Below are 16063 nucleotides of genomic sequence, written 5' to 3'. Positions count from 1 at the left end.
AAAAAGCAAAGCACAGTCGCCAACAGAAAATAAGAAAGCTGGAGCAAGAGCGGGAAAGGCAGCAGGGGCTGAAACGGAAGCGCGCCCCCACTCCCTTTCCGTCCGGCGGAAAGTCTGAGGGCCCCAAACGCCAAAACGAGCTTAAGCAACCTGCATGCCTTGGCCCACCCCCCCACCTAGAGGCTACGCCTAAAGCCCAGCTGCTCCTTGGGACTTGCTGAGCACAAAAGTGGAGCGAGAGGGAGATTTCAAAAGGAGGTAAACGAGAGCAGGCAACACAAAAAAAGAGTCCGGGAGGAGCTCTTTAAGAGCTGGTGAGCGTCTCAGAAAAAGGGGTAGGGAGTCGGCCCGCTGCTCTCTCCACTGGATTTCCGTGGGGGCTCTGGCTCAGTTTCAAGGGGGTCCCTTCACTGACCTCCACATCTACTACTCCACGAGCAAAACAGAGAAGAAAGGAGAGTGAAGAGAGAGCTCTTAGTGGGAGGTGTTAAGCGTGAGAGCTCACGCTCAAGGGCTTTTTTCCAAATCAAGTTAAAAAATAATAATGATTACCAAATCAAGTGTAAAAAAAATTTATTTACCAAATCAGGTGCCGCTCGGCAGCAAGACTGCCGAGCGGGCCAAAAAAGCAAAAAACATTGCCCGCTTGGCAGCCTTATTGCAGAGCCGACGGAGCGCATATTTTTTTAAAATTTTTTATTCCCGCTCGGCAATCCGATTGCCGTGCGGGAGGAACGCATACTTTTTTTAAAAAAAATTATGCTTGCTCGGCAGTATGACTGCCGAGCAAGCACTCATCTTTATTTTAAATTTTTTTATGGTTTTCTTTTTTAATCATTTTTTAATTTCTTTTTCTTATTTTCTTTTAATCATTTTTTTATCATTCAATTTGTTCTCTGGAATGGATAAAATATTAATGAAATTCCTATATAATACAACGGTCTGCGTTAACGAGCGAGCGAATGAATGATCGAGGCCGCGGAGCGAATGCTCACTCGTTCGCTCGCTCGGTCCGGGGGGTCGAGGGTCGCTTGTTCGTTCACTCCGCGGCCTCGATCATTCGTTCGCTCGCTCCGCGAGGTCGAGGGTCGCTCGCTCTTTTGCTCGCTCGTTCGTTCGCCCCGCTGAACGAGCGAGCGAACGAGCGAGCGTTCGCTCCGCGGCCTCGATCGTTCGTTCGCTCACTCGTTAACACGGAACATTGTATTATATAGGAATGTCATTAATATTTTGTCCATTCCAAAGAACAAATTGAATAATAAAAAAATGATTAAAATAAAATAAGAAAAAGAAATTAAAAAATGATTAAAAAAGAAAACAATAAAAAAATTTTAAAAAAAAGAAAGAAAGGGTTGAGTGCTTGCTCGGCAGTCATACTGCCGAGCAAGCAAAAATTTTTTTTAAAAAAAGTTATGCGCTCCTCCCGCTCGGCAATTAGATTGCCGAGCGGGAATAAAAAATTAAAAAAAAATATGCGCTCCGTCGCCTCGGGAATCAGATCGCCGAGCGGGCAATTTTTTTGCTTTTTTGGCCCACTCGGTAGTGTGACTGCCGAGCGAGGGGCCGCTCGGCACCAAGACTGCCGAGCGGCACCTGATTTGGTAAATAAAATTTTTTTACACTTGATTTGGTAATTATTATTTTTTTTTAACTTGATTTGGAAAAAAGTCCCACGCTCAACACAGAAGGAGTGAAAAAAAAAAAAAAAAAAAGGTAAGAGAGAGAGAGACGGACAAGGAGAGTTCTGAAGGGATTCGGTCTGCTGCTTCTTCGGAAAACGCTCACCTAGAGCTTAAGAAGGAAGCTCATACAGGAGAGGAGGGGTCTTCACGGGGCAGGGCAGTTTTGAGGGAGTGCTCCGGGAGCTCGTGTGGGAAATAGCAAAGAAAGCCGAGAAAGAGCTTCCCGGGATACACCACCGAAGAAGAAAGAGCGAGGGATCGAGCCACCATACGTACGGCGACGGAGCCGTCGTGGAAACCGACAGAACGCGCGTAGGGGAGGACTGTGTCTGAAGAGGCGGGCTCGATGGTTCTGTCGGCAAAAAAGGGAAAAAAAAGGGACAAAAGGTGAAAGCTCAGGAGAAAACTGTTAAGAAGGGAACCTTGGTGAAGAATTCTCGACAAACTCCTCAGAGAAGGTCGGCTCTGCGGAAGAAGCCAAAAGCGTAAGAGAAGAAGGCTGAGGGAGAGCTCGTGAGAGCCCGAAGCATCAGACCCCACGGCGGTGACGGGCAAGCAAACCCGACGGCTCCGACGCACGAGCGAACGGCTTCAAGCCTCGCAAGTCCAGGGAAGGAGCGCACGTGGACCCACGGCCGGCATCGGAGACGGCTGGTCATCACCGGTCCAGAGACGGCACGACGGCAGCCCGTGGTTGGAGGCCACCCTCGTAAGTTAATCGAACTTCGTTGATACTTGTTGCTTGCTCGGATATGGAAAACCGAACGAGAGAACGGCAAAAAATCGGTGGTCGGGGTAGTTGGTACGTGTGAGCCTGGTTTACCATGGGTGTTTCGCTGGAATTCTGTAGGTGAGACCGTGAAGAGGTCCGAGGGAAGAAGACAGATCCAGAAAACAAAAAATCAAGGAAAGAGAAGATTAAAAAAAAAAAAAAGAACGAAAAAAATAGAAAAGCAGCAAATAAAAAGAAAGGTTTATGAAGGTTGGGGTTGTGTCGTTCTTTAGCTGCACCCGCAGGGTTATAATTGAACTCGGGCAGATATTGGATTTTAAACTGAGCCCAATCAGCATAGAAAATTGAGCAAAAGAAGAAACAAAAGAGTGAGAGAGGTCTGGCGTTTTCGGGTGGGGGGGGGAGTCTAGAGCAAAGAGAAAGCGGCTAGCAGAGCTCGTTCATGAAGGAAAAGTACAAAGAACTAGTCTGGTTTTCGGCGGCTTAAGGAGAACGGGTTCGCTTGCTCTCGGTCTCGCCTGACTAGCCACCTCCACAGTACCATCCGTCTAACTTCCTTCCGGTCCATCTCTTCCCTCCGATTCCATCATCTCCCGCACTCACCATCTCGACTTCTTCGGAGAACCAAGGGAGTTCTCCCTTGAGGACAGGAAAGGGAGCTCGTTGGAGGGATTGAGAGCCCATTTTTCATACGAGAACCTCACCGAAAGCTAGAGAGAGGATACCTGAGGGCGAGAAAGAGAGTGCCATGTTCGAAGCCATCGCCGCCGCACCAACGCCGCTGTTGAGCCTCGCTGGGCTCGAATCTGTCCCTGGCCCGACGGCCACCGCCTGGCGGCAGCCCGTGGTTGAAGGCCACCCTCATCAGTTGCTCGATCTTTGTTCTACGTTTGCTTCGTACTTAATGTTGGAAAACGAAATATATATAATAAAAAAAAAGGGCAAAAATCGAGGTCGCAGGAGTCGTTCAGTCCAGCCGGAGTGTTGGTCCAATGATGTTGGTGTTGGTCGGCGTCGTCCGAAGTGGTGGGGCCAACGGTCGACGGCTGCCGACGACGGTTGAAGATGACGATCTTTTGGAGCTCACCGTGACGTTCATGGAGGAAATTGTCTGCGTAGAAGATGATGCGGGTAGAGATCAGAAAAAGATTTTTTTTTTAAAAGAAAAGAAATAGAAAATAGAAAAAGGGATTAATGAAGTACAAAACACAAAAAAACGTGAATAATGGTGCTCGGATCAAGTCAGATTAGAGCTGGTGTTGGGCTACGCATGAAGGCTGGGCCAGATCTAGTTTGCATTTGGCCTTTTTGTCTTAGACCAATTCGGGCTCTTAAGCCCGAGTTGGGCGTCTGTGGCGCGGGCCGGGTCTGTCGGCCCGGTCCAGATAATTTTTGCGAAATAAAAAAATAGTAATAAAAAAATTCGAAGAAATCATAAAAATTATAAAAAATCTCAGAAAATCACAGAAAATAGGAAATGGCTAGATTAGTCTAATTTCCCGACTTTTGAGACTTAGGACCTAAAAATGACGATTTTGCCCTTTTGGGCAAATCGTCCCGTGTTTGAAATCAAACCCTAAGTGAATATTTCTCTAAGCCTTCAAGGCTTCACTAGGGTAATGTGATGCGATTTACCTTTGTCATTGACTTTTTTATTGCGCACATTATATGGCTTGATTGTGATTGATAGGACAGACTCACACCCGCATGAACACGTTAGAAAAAACACCCAATTCTGGTACCGAAATGGCGTCGATGGAAGCATCGGCATAACCAAGTTCTCGGACCCTCAATCTCTGGCTGCATAGAATCGAACAACTTCTCCTGAGCATGTTAGAAAAAACACCCAATTCTGGTACCGAAATGGCGTCGGTGGAAGCATTGGCATAACCAAGTCTCCGGACCCTCAATCTCCGGTTGCATAGAATCGAACAACTTCTCCCGATCGCTCGATAAGGTTTTCGGTCTACCTTCTCCAAAAACCGGTGGCGACTCCTTTTTGCATGTACGCATACACATGTCACTTGATCACACCGAGATCGAACTCGATACCTCCCGTCGCGATTTGGTATAGGCTTGGAAAGGCCCGAGCTAAGCATGTCCTAGAGGCTTAGCAATCCATTTACCGGATGTTTTTGAAATTGGGTCGTGACACCAACAAGCTAATTAACACTTTTATTTTTGCTCGCAACTGATTCTTAATTGAAGTTAAAGAACACCAAGAAAAGAACTTTTTGGACAATTTAACAATGAGGCTACTTTTGTTAAATTGCAACATGCTCAAGAAAAGAACAAATCAAAGATCCAAAACTCGAAAAATACTTCTTTTGCTCCCGTGATTCCTCCTTCCCTAACGAGAGAACACCGCATGAGTGTGTTTAGACTTTAGCGAGAAAATATCTTCCCAAATGGTGAAGTACCATCAATTTATCTTGTTAAGGGTCAGAGTCCCAGTTAACAAAATCTTTGTCTTTTCAAGAAAAGAATGAAAATTTATCGTATAGTCAAGGAATTTAAGATGTTTTCATGCTTTTTCTTTATTCATTTGAGAAAGAACTTGAGTTGTATCGGCAACCATGGTAGAGACTTTCGTGCATCTATTTTTAGGTTCGTCCCCGCCCAGTCATGTCAGTTGTGGACATTCTCCAAATTCAAGCAAAAGTGTCGATTCCAATTCACATGCCTACGGATACATTTGAACTTTCCACCAAATGCCAATTTGGCTTAAATGGAATGATCTTGGAATCATTCTCCAAACTTTACATAAATTCAAACATGGCATAAGAAAAGTGAAAATTACATAATCTTTCAAACGAATTCGTCCAGTATTTATCAAAAAATGACAAAAGAGGAAATTATGGGCTCTCATGCCATACATATCTGTACAAATTCAGTTCCCATTGGAGCTCCACCTAGTCTGTAACAACCTGGGCCTATCACTCGCAAGATATTGTTTCTCCGAGGGCCGCTCATACAATCCCCAAAAAACGTGTCTCGTAAGTTAAGGGGCACTCAATTTTGTATGAGCTAGCCCAAGACCTTCCTCCTACGCGATGAGGGATATCCGTGGGATGTCACATAGTCAATTTGGAATAAGCTCATTTTGAGGCTATGTTGGATATAATTCCTACGGGAATGTGTAATAAAAAAATAGTGCCAAAATTACAGAACACTACCCCGTGGAAAGAGTAAATCAACTTCCACCCGTGATTCCTCCCTCCCTTACTAAAGAACAAAATTCTAAGTGTGTGTAGCGATATAAATCGTTCCATATGATGGTTTCTCTTACCAAATTCTTCTAAAAAGAGTTCACAGATTAGTAAGTAAAACAATGAAAGTTTAGTCTTTTTTTTCGTGGTTTATGTGTAGCTCTGGCTCTGACATTCCTAACAAGAATGTTCCCATGTCATTTGTTTGCAGTCTTTGGACATAGTCTTATCTAATTTTGTAGCATTACTTTTAATCATCATTTTTGAGATCCTTATGAATCTTACCCTATAAACTTGATGTAATATACTTGAATTTAACTTTTCACGGGAACCGGGTGTTGGTTAATGCAAATAATTTGCTCCAAGATCTTTGTAAAGAATCGTTTTATAAGACAAAAACAAGGCGAAATTCGCATTCAGTAGATAAAATGACCAACAAATTCTAGACTCACCTCTAAGATATGGAATACGTAGCCAATACTATAAATAGGGGATCATCATATTTTTTTCTGGCTTCAATATAAATGACAACTTCCATTAGGTTCTAAACACAAATCACCCTCCCATCTTCTAGAATTGAGACGCCAATGGCTTTTCTTCATTTCTTGTGGCTAATTGATTTGTTCTCTAATTGCGAGTCCTCTCCGGCTATCTCTCACTTTCAAACCTACATAGTCCACGTAACTTCCCTTGACGGCCATGAGAAATAACATTTCTTAGTTGAAAAATCTTGAATCCTATTACCATTCGTTTTTGCCCACAAGCTCTTTCATATCAGAGAACCAAACGCGTTTGCTTTACTGTTACAAATACATGCTGATCGGCTTTGTTGCGAGGTTGATTCTTGATGAAGTCGATACAATGCAGAATAATCTCGGATTTGTGGCGGTTGAACTGGACCAAATATATAGACTTCAAACAACGCACAACCCCGAGTTCTTGGGCTTACCACTACGTCATGGATCTTTCGATGGTTCGACTCTAGAAAAAGGAATTATCATAGTTGTCATGGATTTGAGTGTAACGCCGAACTACCATTCATTCAATGGAAACGGAATGCCTCCTCCTCCAGCCAAATGGAAAGGGAGGTGTAATTTCAAGCATTCCCAATGCAATAACAAGTTGATAAGCGTCAGGACCTTCCACAGCTTGGCTAATGTGACTATTCCACCTATTGATGATATGGGACACGGTACTCACGCAGTTAGCACGGCTGCTGGCGCGTCTGTACCGCATGCTAATCTGCTTGGGATGGCCAATGACACAACAAATGGCATGGTTAGGTATGCTCACCTGGCCATGTACAAAGTATGTTCAAACAAATTTTGTTTCACATTAGACATCATAGCCGGAGTTGATGTTGTATTGGCAGACGGCGTCGATGTTATCTCTTTGTCCATAGGCGGCTTTTTCTCCCCTCCGTTTTATATGGACGATCTTGCAGTGGCGAATTTTGCAACCATTCAGAGAGGGGTCTTTGTGCTCTGCCGGGAAATCTAGCCCTTTCTCAAGCAAGCTATCAAACGTTGCTCCGTGGAGTCTTAGTGCGTTGAAACCCCCCGAGTAACACCAAAAAAGAAAAAAGAACTTAAAAAAATGTTTTCTATAGTTCATTTTATTTTTTTTAGAAAAAGGGAAATTTGGGGTCAGAATCAATAAAAGAACGTAAGATGATGGGATTGGATAGGAATGGGGGCAACTCCAAATAAGCATCAGATTCCAACGACCATTAAGAACAGGAGATAGGAGAAGCAAATGGAAGAAACTCAAGCTCGCCCTCGACTTCGACACCGCCTGCCTCTACGTTCCTCAGACCCTCGATGACTCCCCTCCTTCCCATCCTTCAGACACAAGGTTCTCCGACTACACCTCACTCTCCCTGGTCGACCGCTTACTCTTCCACCGCAAGACCGTCGATATAAAATAGAGGGAAGGAAAAGCCACCGATAGATAAGGAGATAACGTCGACCCTGTCTACCAAGGCAGCATCAACTCTGGCTAGGATGTCCAACATGAAACAAAATTCGTTTGAATACACTTTGTACGTGGCCAGATGAGCATACCTAGCCATGCCATTTGCTGTGCCGTTGGCCATTCCAAGCAAATTGGCATGCGGCATAGATGCGCCAGTAGCCATGCTGGCTGTATGAGTGTCGTGTCCCACATTGTCGGTAGGTGAAATGGTCACATTAACCAAGCTGTGGAAGGTCTTGGCGCCTATCAACTTGTTGTTGCATTAGGAAGGCTTGAAGTCGCACCTCTCTGTCCATTTGGCTGGTAGAGGAGCATTTCGTTTTCGCTGAATGAAGGATGGTCCGGTGTTACACGCAAATCCATGATAATGATGATAATTCCTTTTCCCAGAGTTGAACCATCGAAAGATCCACGAGACAATGGTAAGCTCAAGGACTCGGGGCCGTGCGTTGTTTAGAGCTTATATATTTGGTCTAGGTCAACCGCCACAAATCCGGAGTTGTTCTGTATTGTAGTGACTTCATCATGAGTCAACCTCGCGGCAAAGCTAGTCAGCACGTATATGTAATAATAAAGAAAGCACGTCTAGTTCTCTGAGGCGGAAGAGCTTGTGGGCAAAAACAAGTGGTAATATGATTCAAGATCTTCCAATTGAGAAATGTTGTGGCCATCAGGGGAAGTCACATGGATTATGTAGGTTTGAAAGTGGGAGGGAGTCGAAGAGAACTGGCAATTGGAGAACAAAGCAATTAGCCACAAGAGATAAACGAAAGCCATTGGTGTCTTAAGTCTAGGAGATGGGGGATGGTTTGTATTTAGAATCTAACAGGAGCGGCCATTTGTATAGAAACTAGATAAAAATACGGTGGTCCGTTGTTTATAATATTGGCTATGTATTCCATGTCTTAGAGGCTGGTATAGAATCCGTTGGTCAATTTATTTACTGAATGTGAATTTTGCCTTGTGTTTGTCTTGTCAAATGATTCTTTATAAGAATATTGAAGCAAATTATTTGCATTGGCCAACACCCGATTCATGCGAAAAGTTAAATTAAAGTATATTAGGTCAAGTTTACAGGGTGAGGTTCATAATGATCCCAAGAGTGATGGTCCAAAGTAGTGCCACGAAATTAAATAAGATTATGTCCAAAGACTCTAAACAAACGACATGGGAACATTCTCGCTATGAATGCAGAGCAAGTGCCACATATAAACTGTGGAAAAAAGACTAAATATTCATTATTTTACTTACTAATCTGTGAGCTCTTTTCAGAAGAATTCAATAAGAGAGACCATCATATGGAACCGATGTGTGCTGCTACACACACTTGAAATTTTGTTCTTTCATAAGGAAAGGTGGAATCTCGGGTGAAAATTGATCTGTTTTTTTCACGGGTGGTGCTCTGTAATTTTGGTACATTTGTTTATTACACATTGTTGTAGAAACTATATCCGATAAACATGGTCCCAAAATGAGCTTATTCCAAGTTGACTAGGTAGAGCCCTAATTGGAATTGAACTTGTACAGATATGTATGGGGATGAGAGCTTGTAGGTCTTTTGTCATTTCCTGATAAATGTTGGATGGATGAAGGATTATATGATTTTCACTTTTGTTTTGTCATGTTTGAATCTATGTGAAGTCTGGAGAAGACCGATTCGTCACCGTGGCCAGTGTACAACCAAGAAGAAGGAAAAAAGAAATGGATTTTTTTAAAAAAAATAATTAAAAAGAAAAGTAATGAGAATGAGTGGAGTTAGGATACAGAGTTAAGTTAATCTATGACACACAAATTTTTAAGGCCACTGATTTTGTCTGTTTGTTTGCTGTTTTCTCCTTAAATCTTGAAACAATGGTGAATTAGCCCTCACCGGCCGCTCATGTAATGGTCGTTTGTGCAAATCTATACATGAGAGCCTGCCTCATCAACTCTCTTCTCTTGTACTGTTGATACGGCAGGTAGGTTACTTTGGACGAGAAAAAACAGTAAGTTAACACCCTAGATGATGTCTGCATAAAGGATGTCTTGCACTTCTTTGCTCTAAAAATCATAATTGAAAACTGCATGAGCTATGAATTAATGGAAGAGATGCTCAAAGAATATGTTTACAAGGAGCGACAAAAATCAATTGTACATCGGTCGACACACGAAGGGATATATGCTTCTGAATGATGGTTTATGAAGGTACTGGAAGCAAACACGAAATTTGTTACTAAGGATGCAAGAAAGGCTAACCTATTTTACTTGCCATTTCGCTCTCAATTGCTCGAAACCTTGTGTGTCACTCAGCATGTTGCAATTTACTTTTGCTTGTCATTTACTGAGGATTCCATCACAGCACTGGAGCATGTTGCAATTTGCTTTTCCTTGTCATTTACATCGAAATAGCTATTTTTCAATCACAATTTACTTTCAGAAGTTGGCATGCCACGTCTTTCACTTATGAAATCCATGTCCATCCGATTTTAATGACTCGCTTTGGACCAAGTAAATTGCAACATGCTCAAGAGAGCATGTTGCAATTTACTATGCCTCGTCATTTATATTGAAATAGCTATTTTTCAATCACAATTTACTCTCAGAAGTTGGCACGCCACGCCTAGCACTACTCAAATCCATGTCCATCCAATCTCAATAACTCGCTTTGGATTAAGTTTGATCACTCTCTGGTCGAGCTCGAACAAGAGAACAAGCTTTTTGGTTCGTTTTCCCAGTCACCTATCTGTCAGATTTGCCCCGATCAAATTACATCCTACACTTTTCACAAGCTAATCGCTCTCGTTTAATCGGACGATTTAGTAACAAAAGCATCAGACGTGCGGACAGTTGAGGTTAGTACACAGTTGTCCTAAAGAAGGGGCATAACATATTTTGGCAAACTTTCTCGACCACATACGTATCATCCCATGAAACAGGTTTAAGGAGGTGTAATCCGCGTCATTAAGTAGTTGTAATCTGCCCAAAATCAAAAGGCACTTCTAGGGGTGGATGCATTGGAAATTCGAGTCGCCCAATAGCGAGGGTTAATTGATTAGTGAAAGAAGGCTCCTCTCCAGCTGATTCCCAAACGAAAAGTAAATCCTGTCGTTTCATTTCATTTTTTCAATATCAAATAATTCATTGGCTTACCTGATGAAGAAACCATAGCGAATTTCATTTTTCTTTTTGTTTTTGCATCTCTAGCCGACGAGGGCTAGCGATCCTTGCCTAATTTGGGCGAGGGCATCACTGCCCTCGCCTGGATCTTGCCGATGGCCGTGAATGCCCCCGCTAGCCAAAGATGTAACACAAATCAAAGAAATGAAAAAAAAAAAAAAAAAAAAAAAGGAAAAGGAAAGAAAAAATTAAAAAAAAACTAAATATTTTTAAAATTATCCACGTGTACACCGGCCGCTCACTTCAACGATTTACACAAAAAATTATTCAAAAGGGCTATATTGGTGGATTTTCAAAAATTTTGGGGCTAAATTTGCGTAATTGATAGGTTTATAACTGAATCGACATCTCTATAATAAGTTTAAGACTTTTTTAATAATTTTCTTTTTAATGTGACATGAACTCACAATAAACCTCGCGTACAAAGTAAATATATCGCAAAAGCATGCCTACAAAAATAAAGATATCTTAAGAAGATTCTATTACCGATTCTTTTAATCATCTTATTGCCTTCTAATTGAGAAAAAAGGTATGTATGTGTGTGTATATATATCATTTTCCCACAAGGATGGCGCAGGTGGGTATGTTGTCGTATGTGAGCCCCACCAATGACTCGAGACGCTGGTTCACCATCATTGGCTGCGATCTGTGAGCCACGAGCACCCCCGCTGTGAGCATCGCCGGCCAGTCGAGTTCCCTGTCTGCTGTGAGCCTCGCAAATCCTTTGCCATCGTCTGCGATCCCGGCATTTGAATTATGAAAGTTGTCAGCAGAATAAGTAAGAATCTTATCCGATTTGATTATTTCAGATTACTGCCTATTTTGATAGGACACTATCTTATCCGACGTTAACTTTGACAATTTTTGTCAACCTTTTATCTTTTCATGTTCGGGCCGGTCTCAAGCGATGGCCCGGCAACCAGCCACAAGTAATGTCTGGCGAGGGCTGCCCTCACCGGCCAAACCTTGCTCGCGGGGCAAGGGTGGGCCTGGGTGAGAAGGCCCAAACGAATTGCACATGTCACTGATTAGTGGCAGAGGAGCTTGGACAAGAAAATCGAGAGAGGCTTTTTGCTCTGATTCCCGTGTGTTTGAATTGGTGCGAATCCGTCTCACATCGGTCACTTGTGCGATGACCTCGTCAATTCTTGAGAGCTTACGATCACTACGTCCGATAGCGTCCCGGTTGCCTCTTGCTCGCTTCTCGCACAACCCCACCATCTCCGCTTCCTTGGATTCCAGTCACACGGACGAGAGAGAGACAAAGGCTATGCTTTTATTGCTTTTGTGCTATTCAACTTTTTCTTGAAAAAAGTGGCAGATTTGATTATCCATGTGTCAGCAGGGGGGTTGGTCAGTGTTATTTGTGAGCTGCTGTACATTGATTGGGTTTTGCTCTTTTGACATGGAAGCAGAAACTTGCAATCCACTGGCCTTCCAAGGTTAAAGTAAATGTGATTCCCACCAAAATCAGCTGGTACTCCCTTAAGGCTAGCATGTCACTTTCAATTTGATGCTTGAAATTAAGGGTTCTATAATTAGATTAAGCCCTTAAGGCTTAAACCCTGTGTAAGCCGAATTTTGTCATACTGATTACTGTAGACTTTTCATTTCGTTCATATTGAGTTATATCTGTTATAGCTTTGATTATATTGCTGCATTTTGTAGTTTAATATCGAAAACCTCGACTCCTCTGCATCACTTCGATTCATTCTCCCTCCTTCAGTGGCCGGTACTATTACCGTTCAGAAGATCCACTTTGTCATTCGTTTTGCTCGTAAGAAAAACAAAACTGACATCCGTCTATCATTTACATACCCCTCTAGTGACCATGTGAGACTAGAACATACCACTGACTTCCTTTGAAGTGCATCAGCTTCCTGCATTTTCTCTTTTAACTTTGTTCTCACAGTTCGACATAGCCTTTTCTTCTTGCAGGGTCACTTCCCTCAGTTGGGCCTAACATGGATTAAACCTTAAGTTTACATTTCCATCTACAAAAACATATCCCATTGATCCCGAACTTCAACCGGCCGGCACCCCCTGTGAAACCTTAAGTGAACATTCCAAACACAGGCGATTGATCTGAAAGTTCGACCGGCCTTTGGAGCTACACTACGAAACGCGAGAAGTTGTGCCCATTAAAACGGGCAAGCATAACCAAATTACGGTACGATCTTCTAACAATGTCCTCAATAACGCTTTTACTTTGGGGCATGAAAGCAAGGCCTTTTCATCTCTATAATCATGTAATGCTTGCTTCTTTATACCAGGCAACGTGAAAAGTGATCGAAGTCTCAACATTTTTTTTGGGTTGGAGCTCCCGCAACCACCCTTCTGATTGGTGGGTCGGTTAAAGCATCGACATCTACCATATTTATTTACGTTTGTGGGGTGATGTGGAGGATAGTAGAAGAGGTCAACAGTCAACACTTGCTTACATATATATACGATATGTCACTGAGACGTCAGAGATCACAGACAAATTATCATGGTGACTGGTGAGGATATTGAGGTTGGAACTTATACACAGCTAGTGAATATACACCGAAATCTCTGAGACAAATCATCAAACAGGTGATGCGCGTTCGGTTGAGGAACGATACGAGACTGCAATGGATTCGGATTCCAGGCCAGACCTATACCAAGTCAAGGCGGGATATTCAAAATCAAAGAAGCAGTTTCAAGCACAACCGATCCTGGTTTCATTTATTATGTCAAAGGCTTCATGAGCTATTTTTGTTCAATATCATATTTTCCCCCCTTATCCAACCGCGGGTGTTTCAGCGACATTGCCTTTTTTGTCAATCAGATCATATACTCGGTTACAGCAATAATCATCAAGTCTATATGCATCCGGTGGTACCAGTATGACCATCACGTACGGATTGTCCTTCTCGATCACCACCTTCGCTTTGTCTCTGCTGTGTCCCAGGCCATACAGATCGTTTCCCTGCAATTGATTTATCCACCTCGATCTCAGATTATGTTATCGTGCCTAACTGAGGTCGCATTCCTCAACATTCTACGATACTTAAATATGCTTGAAAATAAAAATTATTGGTAGCTCTCATTACCAAAAGGATTGATGTATGATTAACAATATCGCAAGCTAAAAGAAGAGAAATGAAAGGAACATAAGCCTTTTGGGCGGCATACCCTTACGACACATCGGTAAAGTGCAAGTGCAGCAAGGTTGGTAAATGTCCATGCTTCTGATCTTCCTTGTGATCAAGTTAGAGGCAAATTATGGGTGTGTATGTTAATACTTCTTGAAGTGAATTTCTGTTCCAGAAGTGCTTATGGAACAAAAATTCATTTGGTAATGTAACTTCAAGAAAAAAATCCGTTTGGTAAAAAATTTTACTTACGAAAGAAATTTCTACTTCCAAAGTGAATTTCCACTTCTGAAGTTGTTTTTCCCCTAATTTGAGAAGTTAAAAAAAATAGCTTCTCCAATTCAAGAAGCACTTCTCGCTTCACCCTCTTTTTATTACGCCATCACCCTTTTTTCGATCATACCCTCCTTCGCCAACCTCTACCGCCGTGGATCATCACCGACCGTCCCCCATCGCCGACCTCCACCAGCTGTTGCCCACGACCACCGCCGATCATCATCCGCCCCCGCCCACCACAGACCTCCATCGGCCGCCACCTACCCAACGCCCCCGGTGGCCAACCACCGCCGACCTTCGCCGGCTACCGCCCATCGCCCCCCGCAACCACCTACCGCCGTCGCCACCGACCACGACTAACCTTCGCCAACCACTACCCAAGTCTCAAGTCAGCTAGTTCACAGGCAAGGATATCAAAAGCCTATATCAATTCGACCAAAACTCCCATTGCCACGATCATATTCAAAGGGACCACATATGGAGACCCAACTGCTCCCGCACTTACTGCCTTCTCTACAAGTGGCCCGAGCTCGGTTAGCCCCGGAATTCTGAAGCCGGACATTATTGGTCCCAGTTGGACATACTAGCGGCATGGTCATTTCCTGTCGGAAATGATACGAAAGCGAAGTATTACTTCAACATCCATTTTGGCACTTCCATTTCATGCCCTCACCTCTGCGGCATCGCCGCTTTGATAAAGGCTGCTCATCCAGACTGGTCTCCAGCGGCGATTAAGTTTGCTATCATGACTTCGGCTAAGCAGCTGAACATCAAACCAAACCCAATCCTGGATGAAAGACTTCAACCTGCCGGATGTCTTCGGCATCGGAGCAGGCCATGTCAATCCTGCAGAGGCCATTGATCCTGGATTCATTTACGACATTCAACCCGACAATTACATTCCTTATCTCTGTGATCTGAGATACACCAGACTACTCGACGAAAGGAAGCTCAACCAAATGAAATTTTTCGCTTGGAAAGAATATAAACAAGAAACAACAGAAACGATCCATTATGATGATTTGTGCTTAATTCTGAAGGAGGTGCTTGAAGAACGAGGGGTGTCGGTCTTCATTGGAAAGATTGCGACAGTCACTTGAGAAGAAACACAAAAATAGGGAGAAAAAGATTCTGTTCTTTGATCAAGAAAATGGGTTGTAGACAAAGTCAAATGTTGAATCTATCAATGCAATTTGCAGAAATACAAAAGTTGGGAAAATTAACCGCAACTCTCGAATTAATTTTCCATATGCTACAAAAATTTACGATAAGAAATCACCAAAGCATCTATTTATACGCAATGCATTCATGATGGAGATACCGTCGGTTTGTGCGTATCGGGTCGGTTGCAGGTCACTTCAGAATCTCCCTGGGGTCCATGGAATAATTTCGTTGCCAAGCGCATTACGGTCCGACTTAATTACAGAAGAAGCATCAAAGTTTAATGAACATGAACCCAAAATGTACGTTGTGCTATAACTAGACGCTTCATGATCAAGATGTCTCAGAAATACGTGGTCAGGAACTGAATAAGTTGAAAGCGCACTTGGATCAGTGGAACGGATGATTAATCGATCCGCGTGTGAACGCATTAATGGATGACGATCGCATCGCTCGGTCGGACCGCATGATACACCCAGAAAGACATTTCGCTTCGCTTATTCTCTTGAATAGTACCTCTCCATTGCAAAATTGAAACTTCAGACTACCCGACGAAAGGAAGCTCGACCAAATGAAAAAGCATATAAACAAGAAGCAACAGAAACGATCCCTTAGGATGATCTGTGCCTAATTCTGAATTGGAACGATTGCGACACGCACTTGAGAAGAAACAACAAAAATAGGGAGAAAAAGATTCTGTTCTTTGATCTCTCTGCGGTGCGATTTGCAGAAACACAAAAGTGGTATTAAATT

At 43.0% G+C, this 16063-nt stretch overlaps 1 pseudogene; it reads left to right on the top strand.

The window, feature by feature from the left end:
• The first annotated feature begins 3407 nt into the window (after nt 1-3407).
• Nucleotides 3408-15249, top strand: LOC115745369 (annotated as a pseudogene).
• Nucleotides 15250-16063: the final 814 nt, after the last annotated feature.

The sequence above is a fragment of the Rhodamnia argentea genome, chromosome 8, assembly GCF_020921035.1.
Source record: "Rhodamnia argentea isolate NSW1041297 chromosome 8, ASM2092103v1, whole genome shotgun sequence".
Lineage (NCBI taxonomy): Eukaryota > Viridiplantae > Streptophyta > Magnoliopsida > Myrtales > Myrtaceae > Rhodamnia > Rhodamnia argentea.
This window is presented reverse-complemented; position numbering and strand designations above follow the sequence as displayed.